Here is a 13,857-nt window from a genome sequence, read left to right as displayed (position 1 = left end):
TCAGCACTAATACATGCCGAGAAAGGACAGCCTCTGGGGTGTGTCGCCATCCACGTGGGAAAGCCCCCCAGCAGCTTGTCATCTCCCCACAGCACCCCTTTCTGGGTGTGGTGGCCACCCCTGCTGCCTCCCTGTGCCAGGCCCCACTCTGGCCTAACCCCAGGCCTGCCTGAGTGCAGCCTGTAACCCCCATCTCCTCCCCAGGCTCCTCAGCATCGGCTGCTGAAGGAAAAGATGACCACCCTTGGCTCCAGGCTGTGCCAGTCTGTGGTCTTCCTTGGGGAGGGAGCTGGCCATTGGTCTACAGAGCCTGGGGGTGGGCAACCCTGGTCCCCTGGACTCTGCCTCCTGTGCTGTGCCCATCAGGGAATGGAGGGCCTGCAGGCTGCTCTGCCCACCTGCCTGGAGGCCCCACACAGCCTTTGCCCTCAGGCCTGGCCCCTCCCTGGTTGCCTCTGGAAGGAGCTGGCTGTGCTCAAAGCCACTTTCCTGGCACCTCAGGCCTTTGGAATAGGCAGTGGGGAAGACTGTGGGCTGGACTGGCTGCCCTGGCTCCCAGCTGTCCCTCCTGTGGGGCGCAGTGCAAAGAGCCAGACACCTGCCTGAGTGGCATCAATGGGCACATGTCTGGGGCCACTCCACTGGGTGAACTGCAGATAATCACAGCGTTAGGTGCTTCATAGAGTTCTGCAGGGGACAGAATGGTGTGTGTCACCTGCCAGGAACACCGAGATCAAGAGGCTGATGACAGTGACAGTGATCCCTCCCGACATAGCTGGTTGCCTGCGGCCAGCGTCGGGTTATTAGGTCCTGACTCCACAGGCGTCTGGCTACCAACTTCTTTAAAAAGACAAGTGCCTGAAAACTGAAGGAACAAAACAGCAGCAGACTCACAGAACCCAAGAATGGACTAACAGTTACCAAAGGGAAAGGGACTGGGGAGGGCGGGTGGGCAGGGAGGGAGAAGGGGAATAAGGGGTATTACGATGAGCACATATAATGTGCGGGGGGACACGGGGAGGGCAGTATATACAGAGAAGACCAGTAGTGACTCTATAGCATCTTACTACACTGATGGGCAGTGACTGTAATGGGGTATGTGGTGGGGACTTGATAATAGGGGGAGTCTAGTAACCACAATGTTGTTCAAGTAATTGTGCATTAACGATACCAAAAAAAAAGACAAGTGCTTGAAGAGGCCCCTTGGCCGCGGCGGCCTCAGCACAAGGAAAGCTCTGGGGAGATTGCTTCTCCTCTGCTGGCTTCTTTGGGGGGTTCTGGGCCTCAGGTGTCTGATAAGGTGTCTGATGAGATAGCTGGTGAGGTGGTTAGCCAACACAAGAGCTCACGCGGCTTCCTTTGGTTCACATCCGTGGGCTCAGACCCGGAGGGAAGGCCCCGTGCCCAGCACGACCGGCAGGTGCCTCCATGCCTCCATGCACAGGACTGTCCCGCGCAGGGAACAGCCTTCACTGGTCCGGTCCTCACAGGCCACACCCCCTGCGCACTCCCAGGACGACGGGCCTTCCCCGGCAGCCGCTGCCCCAGCAGACACGGAGAGCTCCGGGCCTCCCACCCTGGGTCCAGCAGCTCCTGATGGGGCCCTGCTCACCCAGGAGGTGCGCCAACTCCACGCGGCCTCCACTCTGCCCTGACCCGGAGGCCCAAGGTGCCCCTGCTTTCGGCTGCACCTGCCCTTCCTCAAGCGCTCCCCCGGGGGACGCACTGCCAGCCACCAAGAGAGGGGCAGAGGTAGACGGTGGAGGGAGCTCACTGTCCACTTCTGAGGGGGACTCCCGCTAGCCCAGTTTCTGGCCTTGCTCCCATTCCTGGGGCTGGGGCTGGGTGGGCACATGCAGGGCCTTGTCTCATTGCTGACCTCCCAGGTAGATGCTCCTGCGCAGGTGCCCGCTCTGCCCGCTGATCTGAGGAGGCCGCGCACCTGGGCTGCCTGTGCTGGGAGTGGGGCGGAGGCAGCAGGGTGGGCGGTCGGCCTCTGGGGCTGGAGAGCTGCCCGCCCCGTCGTGTATGCAGCCACTGTCAGCTCAGCCTGGGCGGGAAGTGCCCGGATCCCCCCCACCAGCCAGCTTTCCCTGCCGGGACCCCGGCTTCCCGCCCCTTGCTCTCCCTTGGCCTCTTCCCGGCGTGCCCGGGTACTGGCCCCACGCACGTCTTGGGCACATCCGCCCCCCACGCACGTCCCAAGCGTGCCCTGGGTGCATCGCCACATGACCCCACACATGTCCCGTGTGCGTGTTGGGTGTGTCCGCACACACGTCCTCAAGCAAGTCCTGGGCGCGTCCTGGGCGGGTCCCCACACCTGAGACCATGCACGTCTGCATGCAAGTCCCGGGTGTGTCCCCACACGTAACTCCACACACGTCCCGAAAGCGTCCGGGGCGCGTCCCCACACATGACCCCACGCACATCCCAGGCACGCCTCGGGCGCGTCAGCCCGCATGAGCCCATGCACGTCCCAGGTGCGTCCCCGTACATGACTCCACACCCGTCCCGGGCACGTCCCGGGCGTGTCCGCACACCTGAGGCCTTGCGCGCCCCCTTGCGGGTCCAGCTCTCCTCTGAGCCCAGAGCGCTCGCAGCTCTGCAGCTCACCAGGCACCTGTGCATTTCCTCTTGCCTTCAGGTGTGCGTCTGCGTTTCTCAAATGGGCTGCGGACTGGGTGGATGGATTCCTCTCTGTGCCCCCACTAGGCATCCCACAGACCTTGACTGCCAGTCTGAGGATCAGGTTCGCCCCGCGCTGCGTGCTTCTTGGCACTTGGGGCGCAGCTAGACCCGGTCAGTGCTGGGACACGTCTCCTGACCTGGAGTGGGGGGGCACCCAGGCTGTGGGGCCGTGGCTGCCCGCCGCTTCGTGTGGATTTGTACGAGGGAAGGCAGAAGGGAAGACAGCAGAGGTGCCTGCTTGGGCCATACGCCTCCCAGGGCCCCTCCGTGGCCCCCCTCCACCCATGCTCTCCAACGGGACCCCTCCGTGGGAGTCGCTCTGTGAGCCCCTCGCGGGAGCACAGTGCCTCTCAGCTCTGGCTGGAGTCCATTGGCAACGTAGGCCGGGCCCGAGGTGCCAGAGGGCTTTGTTCCCCCTCCCCTGGCCTTCACCCCTCGTCCTGTCCTGTGTGGCCTTCCTGCCAGGGAGGAAACCCTCCACATGTGGGACACTAGTGGTGGCCCGTTGGACAGCCGGCCTGTTGGTAGCCCAGGTCTGTCCTCTGACGTGCTCCCTGATGCTTCGTGTGGCCTCTCTTCCTAAGGTCTGTCCCAGAAACAGCAGTGAAGTGGGGCCTGTGCAGGAAGGCCACCTCCACAGCACCACCCCGACACACACACCAGAAAACCTGGTTTCTGTCCACTGGCTCACGGCTGCCCCCTGCTGTTCAGGGCCCACAGACCTGAGCGCACCCAGGCAGGGAGCTGTGTGTAGGGTGCTCATCCTGGCAGCTTTATTCACTGTGGACCCAAACTGGGGAGGCTGCGGGCCCTCAGCAGGAGACTAGAAGAACGCTTGGAAAATTCATGCTACACGATAATGTCCAGCAGCAAATGGGAACGAACTACTGGTACGCATTGGTCTGGAAGCCTTACACGAGTCACCACTGAATGGTTCACTGACGTGAACTTCCAGGCCACGTTTAATCTATAGTGAAAAATATCAGAAGGGTGGTTGCCCCTGGGAGTGTGGGTGGGACTGACTGGGAAGGCTGGGGACACTGGGGAGGTGGTTGTGGTCTGTGTCCTGATAGGCTTGGGCTACGCAGATGTGTACCGTTGGTAAAACTCACCTCACATCTGTTCCTCTCACCGATTCTCAACTTCACCTCTCGGCCCAGGAAAGAAGCCGGAGACAAATACCGAATGCCAGTGACGCACAAGCACGGCGCGATGCTCAGGGACGACGGGTACCGAGGTCTGCGGCTTCCTCTGAAGTACGTCCGAAAGTGAGTTAGGCTGTTGGAGGGCTGGGGGCCCAGGGTAAAGCGAAGACCGCAGTACAGTGAGCGTAGAGCCCGCATGGCCGCGCAGGCATGCTCACACGCAGCTCTTCTACCTCTCCTGTATGTCTGGGACTTGCCATCTCAAAAGGTTGGGGGAGAAATGAGTGAGGCAAAATGCAGAATTTCTTTAGGTACTGAGCCTTGCCTCTCGGCGAGAGGAAGGAAGGGTGCCCAAGTCCATCCCGCAGGGGAGGCTCAGCACATCTTGTGCAGCATGCAGTGTTTACTAGGCACTCTAGAGCTGAGGTCCGGCTTTGGCGAAGGGAGGACTCAAATGCAAATAAAACCCAACCCCTGGACGGGCTATGGTCTGGCCGGACGGGTCATGGGAGTGAAATTGCAGGGTGAGCAGAGAGTTGCACTGTGTTTATGTACCGTGTGTACAGTCTGCACACTTGTACACAATGGGGTGTCACATGAGCCAGCGTGGAGTTTCCAGACGTGGCTGTGTTCTTGGTGTGTGAGCCGGGCCTGAGGAGTGAGTAAAGTGGGTCAGGAGGCCCGTGGTCGGGGGTCCCTCAGGCAGACGCACGGCAGCACACAGGCACGGCCCATGTTACGTGTCCCCAAGTGCTTGGTGGCTGGGTTGGGTGAAAGGCACATGTCTGGGACAGCAGAAGTGGCGCCCTGGTCAGCTCAGGCTGCTACAGCCTCCTTGGCTGGGCGCCTTAGGCAGCAAACACTTAATTTCTCATGGTTCTGGAGTCCAATCGGGTTCTGGCAGGGGTCCGCTTCCGGGCTGCCGATGGCTCACTTGCATGGCAGAGAGAGAGAGACAGGGAGCAAGTTCTCTGACTCTTATCAGGACACTAATCCCAGCATGGGGCCGCCCTGGTGGCCTCATCTGACCCTGGTGACAGCCCTAAGGCCCTGTCCGCAATGCCATCACGCTGGGGAATAGGGGGTCAACCTATTTGGGAGGGGGCTGCAAGCACCCCATCCGTAGCAAGAGGCTGCCTGGGTCTGTTACTCAGGCCTGATTTTTACGCCAGAGGTGTGGTGTTGCCTGTGTGACAGCAGGCGCTGTGTGCACGTTTCTGCATCTCTCCATGTACACAGCTGTCTGCATTTTACAGAGGAGGAATCCGGAACCCCGCGGGCAGTGTCTTGGGGAAGGCTAGTCTGAGCCTGGGCAATGCTGCTCCTGGGCTTCACTCCTAAGCACCCTGTGGTGCTGTTGCCGAGTTCAGGAGCCCAGGAGTGGAGCGGATCCTCGGTGGTGCTCGGGATGTGGCAGGACGGGTCATGACAGCAGGTCCAGGCTACGGAGCCAGCCAAGGTGCTTGCTGGGGGTTCAGCCGCCTCTGGGAACACGTCTGGTTACCTGGCTTCCAGAGGGGGTGTTTCTCTCCAAGAACCTGATCTCAAAACAGTGCCTCCATTTCTAAGAAACCGAATGCAGTTAAGTATAGCTTCATCCATTTCCTCATCTGCCCCTCCCTCAGCCACCTCCTCATGCGTCTCTCCCTCCGTCAGTCGGTTCCTCTCTCCGTGCATCTTTCCATCCCTCTTTCGGGGCAGATCTGCAGGTACAGTTGTTTTAAGAGAGAGCAGCAGGGTTTGTGGCGGGTCAGACAGAGGAAGAGACAAGAGGGGGTTCAGGAGGTCTGAAGCCCTGTGGTCTGTGCAGTGGACAGGATTCACTGCTGGGGAGGAAATGGGCTGAGAAGGGATCAGCACTGGGTGGGGGTTTGGCCACACACATGGTCCAGGGGGCTGAGGCTTGGATATGGGGGAAGAGAAAGGATGGGGTGGGAAGGGGCGACACCTGCTACGAGATGGGTGGAGGTAAAGCCTGAGGGGCGGTGGGCACATGGGGGCGGGGATGCAGGCTGCAGAGGTGCCTCCGGAACTGGGAGAAAAGTGGTTTTTGTTATTTAAGCCCCCAGGCTGTGGGATGTTGTGACAGCACCCGATGCGGCGCTGTTCTCAAGCATATCCTAGACACCCGGGCTGCCTGAGCAGTTGGCCTTCCCTCCGAGGCACCTGCACACGCTGCACTCCCGGCTCCCCACTTGCACTTGCGGTGTTATGCACATTCCCTAAGACAAGCTGGCTGATGGCTAACAATTGGAGCCTGGGGCCAGGTGATCCGTGTGTCATGCTGGTGCTGGCTGGAGGAGGACCAGGACCATCGCAGCCCTGCAGGAACTGGCCCTGGAGGGCGGTGAGGGGAGGCATGTCCCCCCAGCAGCAACTGCAAGCAGTGTATTCGCATCTGCTGCACTTGGAAAGAGAGTTGACTGAGATGTTCATCTATACTGGTGGCCAGGCCCTTAGAAGGAATAGGTTTAGAAGGTCCGGGTCAGGGAGGCCTGGGGACAGGCCCCCTGGAGGGGGCTCGGATGCGATCATGCCTGGGTCCCTTGAGCATACTCACCAAATGCTTCTCCCCAGGCCAGTGAGGAAGGGGACCCGTTCCCAGATGTCAGCCAGCTGCTTCCCAGCCACCCCGGTCTTTGCACAAAAAGCCCATGAAAGAGTGGTGGTGGTGGGTGGGTGGCGGTCCAGGGGTCAACACTCATCTCTCCCACCAAGGCCGAGCTGTGTCATGCCCCCTAAGCACTAATCTCTCAGCGGCTGAGACCTATGACACACCTGGGGGAGCAGCCAGCCTCTGGTGGGAGACCGAGTCCGGTGGACTCACTGGGGTAGATGATTATTCTGGGGGTGGTTTTTCCATGCTTGTCCACCAGGCTTCCACCAGGAACCCCATCACAGACCCACTCAGTGCTTTCTTACCTTCATGCTGACCTGTCCACACCACCTCTGACTGGGACCCCAAGAGGTGCGGTGAGGGGCTGGCATCTGGAGACTTACAGGTCCCATTGGGTCTCCCAGCCAGACAGCAGGGAATGTTGGCTGGCCCACTAAAGGCAGCATAGAGGCTGGTGGGAAAACAGCCCTCCAAGACTGAGCGCTGTGCTGTCAGACGTGTTCTCGGCCAGCAATCAGCAAAGGGTACTGGTTTCCTGAGGCCAGACTTGTTCGGGTCCAGGAAGAAGGCAGAAAAGTGGGTGCGGCCCCTCTCTCCATCATACTTAGTGATCCACCTGCAAAAACATTGGCTCTCCATGCCCAAAAGGTTGGGATCTGCTGGAGTGTAAGTCCTGGTGTAAACCGGGGACAGGAATGTACCCCTAAGGGGCGATTCCCGGAGGGCAGGTTTTCACAGCACAGTATTCGCCTTTCCCACTGACATTAACTCGCTCACTCCCCAGCATCCAAGGGGTGGGTGGGCGCTTTACAGACCGAGCGACCTGAGCATGTACCCTGGAGCTGGACTGCCCATGCCCACGGGCCCCAGAGGCCCCGCTCAACCTGGGATTGTGGATGTAACCGCGAGCACGGGTGTGATTGGTTCCATGCCAGGCTCCAAGGCGCAATTCTGCCTCCCCGGCGGTGGAAGGCAGCACTTGGAGATGGGAAGCCGAGAACTAACGGCTGAAACACACGTGCACCTGCCCCGCGACGCTGCATGGCCGCTGATCTGCACCGCGAAGCGTGGTGAGTGACTCGGGCTTGCGCGCGGTGAGCGGCGGCGGCGGCGGCGGCGGAGGGCAGGGCCGGCTCGGCTCGGGGCTGCCTCTCCTCCGCGCTCCGCGCTCCGCGCAGCCGGGGTTGTTTTCAGCGACGTCGTTTCCCGATCCTAATAGACTGCGGACCGGCTGCTGAAGAGCCAGACGCGCGGAGAGGACTAGAGGTGGGCTGGGGGTGTCGGGGCCGCGCGGCCCGGCAGCGGGGCGCTCGGGGAGGGCCTGGCTTTGGGGCGCCCGCCCGCGCAGCGCCGCTGCAACGGCCGAGGGGTCCTTGGACGCCGCTGCCGGGAGCCTCGGTGGGAGCCGCCCGGCCCCGGCCCCGGCCCCGGCCCCAGCCCCGACCCCGGCCCCCGGCCCCCGGCCCTAAGCGCCGCCCCCGGGCCTCCGCGCTCCGCCGCGCCTGGCACCATGCTGCGCTCCGCCGCCCGCCCGGCCTCCCTGCCCCGCGGGGTGGAGGGGAGGCAGCGCCCGCTCGGCCCGGCCCGCGGGGGCAGTTGGCCTGAGGGTGACCCGCGGGAAGGCCAGAGGGGGACCGGAGGTGGCTCGCGGGCGGGCAGGGGGTGCCTGAAGGTGGCCTGGGTGTGGTCGGGGGCGGCGGGGTGACGTCCCGGTGGCCGGGGTCCCGCGGTCCCCTGCCCTGGTGGGGGTCCTCCCCGCTTCTCCAGGCCTCCCCCGCGGGCCAGCCACATCCTTCTCCGCCGCTGCCATTTCCTGGGGACGCCTGGGGGCCGATGGCAAGTGCACAGGCGGGGACGCTGGCTGGGCGCCGGCCCTGGGGGTGGGCTGGTGCTGGCGCAGGGGTCCGAGCCACTCGGGGCTTCCGCGTGGCCAACGGAGCTGCCCAGGGCAGGCGCGGCTCCGGAGGGTGTGGGGTGTGTGTGTGTGTGTGTGTGTGTGTGTGTGTGTGTGTGTGTCTCCTTTTAAGATCCCACTCATTCCCATTTCCGGGGGTAGCGACATAGCTGTCAGAGGCGCACAAAGTCGGGAGGCACACAATGCAGGTTTGATGGGGTCGGGGGTCAGAAAGGAGGCCCGCGCCGTCGCCTGCCCCTTGACCGCCCCGGCGGCAGCTGGGTTTCAGCGGTTCCTTCCTGGGGCGCCCCGGGCTGCCTGTCACTCTCGTCCCCCCGCGGTGATGGAGTGGGTCAGGGGTCTCTAGCTCTTCTGCGCGGAAGAGTGCGGTGACGGCCGATGGAGGCTCCGCCCGGGCTGCGGGCACGGGGAGGCTCCCAACGAGGGGTGCGGAGGGACAAGCAGGGCCCGCACCACCTTGCTGGGGGCGGCTCTGCGCCCAGGCGTTCGTGGCTCCCAGGTCTCTGCTTACCACCTTGTAAGCCTGTGTGTTAAGGAACAAAAATACCCCTTAGAGGGACCCCAGGGTGTGTCCGCAGGGCGCTGGTGTGCGGTCAGGGGGAAGCACCTGGCCCGGCGGCGTCCGTCTTTGGCTTCCTGGCCAGGGGACCCACGGGGCGCGCCCAGGGTGGCCTGGGCCAGGGGCTGCTCTGTGGCGGGACAGAACCGCTGGGGTCCTTCCCGCTAACCGGGCGGGGCCAGCAGCCTAGCACCTCACTCCTTACCTGGACTGCCTGCCTTCTCCCAAAGGGAAGATAATTGGAAAGAGGAACTTTTACAATCAGGCATTTCAGTTGGTTGCTGACATAAGATATTTCCAGGTTTAAATAGGCTTTTTAAGCACACAGTTTATCACTGTATAAGCTCATTATTGTTTCAGGACTTCATTTGTAGTGAGCATAGTAACACAGGTGTGGCCTGGCGTTTATTATCGGTGCTGATGACACCCGCTGAGAACCAAGGTCCGAAGGAGAGAGGGCTCGGACGCGTGGGGGTCAGTTCAGATGCCCGCAGCCACAGGCATGGCGCCGCAGCTGGCCTCTCCTGGGAGCCAGCGTCCGGGGGCTGCCTTTCCTGGCGGCGGTTGGTGGCGTCAGGGTGAACAAGTCCCAGGGTCTGGGGTTTCAGCACCACAAATTTGCTTGCATGCCACTTGGCAAGATCCGGGAGGTTGTGACCAATGACAGCGCAAGGAAAAGCTTATGGAGGAAAAGGTGAGGAGGGTCTAATGATGAAAAACAGCCGCCCATTCCACAGCCCCTGCTCCGTGCCGGCGCTGTTCCGACTTCTCCACCTGGTAAGGGGTCACCTGCAGGGCAGGCCTGGGAAGCTCCTGGGGAACCTCGAGGCGGGCCAAGGTGGCGGCTCCCTGGGAACCTGGCTAGGGCCTCACCCTCACGGAGCGTCTGGGGAGGCAACGACTGTATCATGGAGAATCATCTAGAACGGAGGAGCCTGAGGCCTGTGGAAGGGAAGGGCCTTAGCTCAAGCCTTGAAACCAGCAATTAGGGTCTGTGCCTCTTGGTGGGAGTCCAGGGACTCGTGGGCCTCTGCTGCAGCCTGTGTCCCCAGCCCTGCCCCGCCACCCTCCTCCCAACACAGTGGCCTCAACCACGTGTCTCGGGTGGCAAAGCTGTGCCGTGTCCAGCACAGACTGGCAAGGCCTTGTCCTCAGCGCCCTGCCGAGACCTTCTGCTAAAGGTTGCCTCCTGCGTGAGCTCAGAACAGGGTCACACCTCCCCAGCTGATCTGCCTGCAAGAGGCCCTGCAGTCGGCACCATGCTATGCTCTCCAGGCCAGCCACCTCAGGACCCCCACTCCCTCTGGGCTGACCCCGCAGCGGGGGGCCTCCTCTGGCCTCCTCCCTCGGCCTCCAGCCTGGGCCATGGAGACCCGATGTGGAAAGCATGGGGCCCTCTCAGGTGTGCAGACCACCTGCTCCCCAGTCCCCACCGTCACACTGAGGCTCTCTCCACCACCAGCCTTCACTTTATGATTACGAAGGAAATTCTAAAATTGCAGAAAGCGCCATCCAGTCGGTAGTACCTGTGATTAAAGCCTGCAGAGGGTGCTCCTGTGTGGTCAGGCGCTGTGTGGACCGAGTGTCTGCGTGGAATTTGTATGTGGAACAGCTCTGACCCCCAGTGTGATAGTATCTGGAGGCAGCCCTTTTTGAGGTGATTCGGGTTAGTGGAGGTCATAAGGCAGCCTTGATGGGGCTGACACCCCTGTGAGAGGAGAGCTCTTAGGCCATAGCTCGCAGCCGGGGACAGGCAGAGGTGCTCATCTGAACCCCGCCTCGCTGCACCCTGAGCTGGGCGCTCAGCCCTGCAGCTGTGAGGACCAGCTCTTGTTGTGGAAGCCCCCTGACCTGTGGCCCGAGCTCCCCAAGACCATGCTGTCCCTCCACAACTAGACACCCCTGGTGCCCACTGACCTCTTGACCAGCACCAGTGGAAAACGTCCCTCAACACACATAGTTTTGATCATACTATAATCACTTTATATGTCATATTGTGAGCATTTTCAAAAATCAATCAAAAGATGATCTGTAGGGTCATCAGCCATTTCCTTAATCAGTCCCTTATAATTAGGCATTTGTGTTGAATTTAATCCTTTGCCATCAGGAACAACCCCCCGATGGACTCTCTTAACCCATTTTATTTTAGGGCTTTACTGTAGGTCAGACAAAATAGCCTGCACATGTCCCCACGTGTCAAGGGCGTGTTGGGATCAAGGCTGCACTGCAGACAGGCACCTGGCTGTCAGTGGGAAGACAGGGGAAGGCATGGCCTGCGAGGGGCAGGAGAGGGTGGGGCACAGCCCCATCGGGGACACCCAGGCAGGATCCCTGCACAGGGTTGGGGCAGCAGGACTTGGGGCAGCTGTCCCAGGGCGGGAACAGGTGGACCCAGCAAGAGCTGTGTTTTCCGCACCAGGGGGCCTGAGGCACAGGCCAGTGTCTCCCCAGGGAACTCGGCTGAGCCAAGCGGTGCTGGGCTCTCAGCTTCATCGAGGCCCTGGCACCTCCACGCCCTCAGACAGTGTCTGTGCGGGTGTCACCCTGAGGGGGAGATGCAAAGCCCGCAGAAGCTTGGTGTGGCAGCAGGAGGCTGGGGGTGCAGTGAGCCCTGGACCATGTGGCTGTGTGCGGGGCAGGCTGCGAGCCTGGCCATGGCCGTCAGAGCGGAGTGCGCCTCACTGTATCACATGGCTTTCGATGCCGGATGTGGTCTGCTGAGGTTTGGACCGCTTTCTGGCCCTGGTTTGTGTCTCCTGCCCTCTTCTCTCCCCTTTGTGGTGAGTCCAGGCTGTGTCCCCAGTGTGCCCTCCCTCCCATTCTGGCCAGGGCACTGAACCCAGGCCCTCAAGCCATGAACAAAAAGAGCAAGGGCTGCGTGGGGAGAGGGTGGCAAGCTGGGCGCCTGCAGTGGGCTCCCCTCGCCTTAAAGACCAGAGGGTTGAGCACCAGGTGTGCCTCCTGCCTTCTGGTTGGATATTCCCCTGCAGCTGTGATTCACACTGGTCACCACGATGTTAGAAATGATGGATGAAACCAGGCCGTGAAGAGCTGCCCCTTGTCAGCTTCCCTTAGCGGGTCCCAGAAACAACAGCCTTTCCTCCTTGATGAGCTTTGCTATCATTTATTTCTTAACGTGGCTGCGTTTTGTCCTTCTGCCAGTCAAGATATCTTAGGTTTTTGGTATCTTTCTTTTGCATTTTTATTATACTGTACAAATCCTTTGGATTGTACCTTTTCTATCTTGAAGAGGTATCCTGCTGACCTGCTGCTTCTAATCCAAGCTTTTCTAGTGTGGGGTCCTTGATGCAAACAGCAGAGAGCAGGCAGGCAATCCAGGAGGACAGGGCTGTGTTTTGTTGCCCCAAACACTTCTTTACACAAGAATCCCGCGCAGCCTCAAGGTCTCCACGATGTCTGAAGGCTCCAGGGCAGACATGCGAAGGCAGCCAAGTTCCTGAGGCAGGTGGAAGGTGGTGTGTTTCCACCTGGCCAGCCAGGCACGCAACAGGAGGGCTCAGAGGGCAGGGGCACCCACTGTAATTGGCCTGTTCTGGGGGAAGGGAGCTCCCAGAGGCCTCTGCAGGGGCAGGACTTCAGAGAGCGGTTCTCATGCAATTCGTGCCGGTCCCTGTAACACCTGAATTAAGATCCTAGCAGGAGAATAAGGAACTGCAGCTGAGCCAGGAGTGAAATCAAATCAAGTTTTTTCTTTTGGAAAGATGAGGTGCGCTCCCCCCTTATCCTGCCCCCTACGTGTGCCCCTTATCTCAGGAGAGGGTGGCCAGCATGGGCCTCCTGGGCTCTCGAGGCAGGCGAGGAGGTGAGCACGTTCAGTCACCCAGTGTGGGGCCAACAGTGGGACCTGCCTGGGGACCCAGAGAGAGATGCTCATGGGCTGGAGGCTGAACCTAGATGCTGGCCCCCCATGCAGCTGTCAGCACTGTCCCCTTGTGACCCTGCTGGTGGCTTGCTGAGAGCGGATTTTATTCCCTTAGCAGACATTTGTCAGTTACCTCTTCTGGGCCAGCATCGTGGGCCTCGCTGGGATAGGTGCCCTGCCCTCTGCGAGGGCCAGTGGCCAAACAGACAGGCCCTTGGCCATCCTGCATGTGTAAAGTTTCTGCTGTGACAGGGCCACCATGGAGTTTCTCCATCCCCCAGGAGCCTGCCACATGGCCCCTAACCTGGCTGGGGAGGCCAGAGAAGGTGGCCAGGACTCAGCTGGCCAAGGGTGCGGTGGGGTGCAGAGGAGCAGGGCAGCAAGGCTGGAGGGCAGGGAGGGGCCGGGGGCCAGGCACTGGAGTGGACTTGACCCTCAGAGCCTGGGACGCCCATGCGCAGGGCAGAGGTCAGCTTGTGAGGTTGGCTTTTGCTGTTTCTATAAAACAACATAAAATTTACCGTTTGAACCACTTTAAGTGCACAGCTCAGGGGCATCAGCATGTTTATACCACTGTGCAGCCATTGTCACCGCCTGCTCCATAACTTTCTCACCCTGCAACATGGAAACTCGGTCCCCATTAAACACTCCCCTTCTTGCCTGAGGCCGTTCTATGTCCTGGTCTATGAATGCGGCTACTGCAGGGCCCTTGGCCAGTGGAGCCACCACAGTTTGTCTCTCTCTGTCTGGCTTATTTCCTTCAGCATGATGTCCTCAAGGTTGGCCCATGTTGTAGCAGGTGTCAGAATGTCCGTCCCTGTTAATGCCAAGTGTCATTCCATGGTATGTACCTGTGCCTCTGTGAGGGGTGCCCAGGCTGCTCCCTCCTCTCAGCCGCTGTGAATGACTCTGCTGTGAACACGGGGTGCAGATCTCTCTTGGAATCCTGCTTTCATTTCCTTTGGGTGTACACCCAGAAGTGGCATTGCTGGGTCCCATGGTGGCTCTGTCTTTGGTATTCTGAGGGGCTAACTTATGCTTTAAATAGTG

The 13,857-nt window shown here is 60.7% G+C and overlaps 1 protein-coding gene across 3 annotated transcripts in view; it reads left to right on the top strand.

Annotated features, from left to right (window-relative positions):
• Positions 1–2,472: 2,472 nt before the first annotated feature.
• JAKMIP3 (Janus kinase and microtubule interacting protein 3) overlaps positions 2,473–13,857 on the top strand; it is a 108,266-nt gene continuing 96,881 nt past the window's right edge. The window contains exons 1-3 of one of the 3 annotated variants that reach the window (XM_073240109.1): positions 2,473–2,799; positions 3,273–3,578; positions 3,849–3,956. The gene's annotated coding sequence lies outside the window, so the exon portion shown is untranslated. Of the gene's footprint in view, positions 2,800–3,272; positions 3,579–3,848; positions 3,957–6,582; positions 7,521–7,542; positions 7,717–13,857 lie in introns of those variants that run through there. The other 2 variants (XM_037011309.2, XM_037011308.2) reach the window with 2 other exon arrangements.

The sequence above is a fragment of the Manis javanica genome, chromosome 7 (genome assembly GCF_040802235.1).
Source record: "Manis javanica isolate MJ-LG chromosome 7, MJ_LKY, whole genome shotgun sequence".
Taxonomy (NCBI): domain Eukaryota; kingdom Metazoa; phylum Chordata; class Mammalia; order Pholidota; family Manidae; genus Manis; species Manis javanica.
The sequence above is the reverse complement of the archived record's forward strand: the minus strand, read 5'-3'. Positions and strand labels throughout refer to the sequence as shown.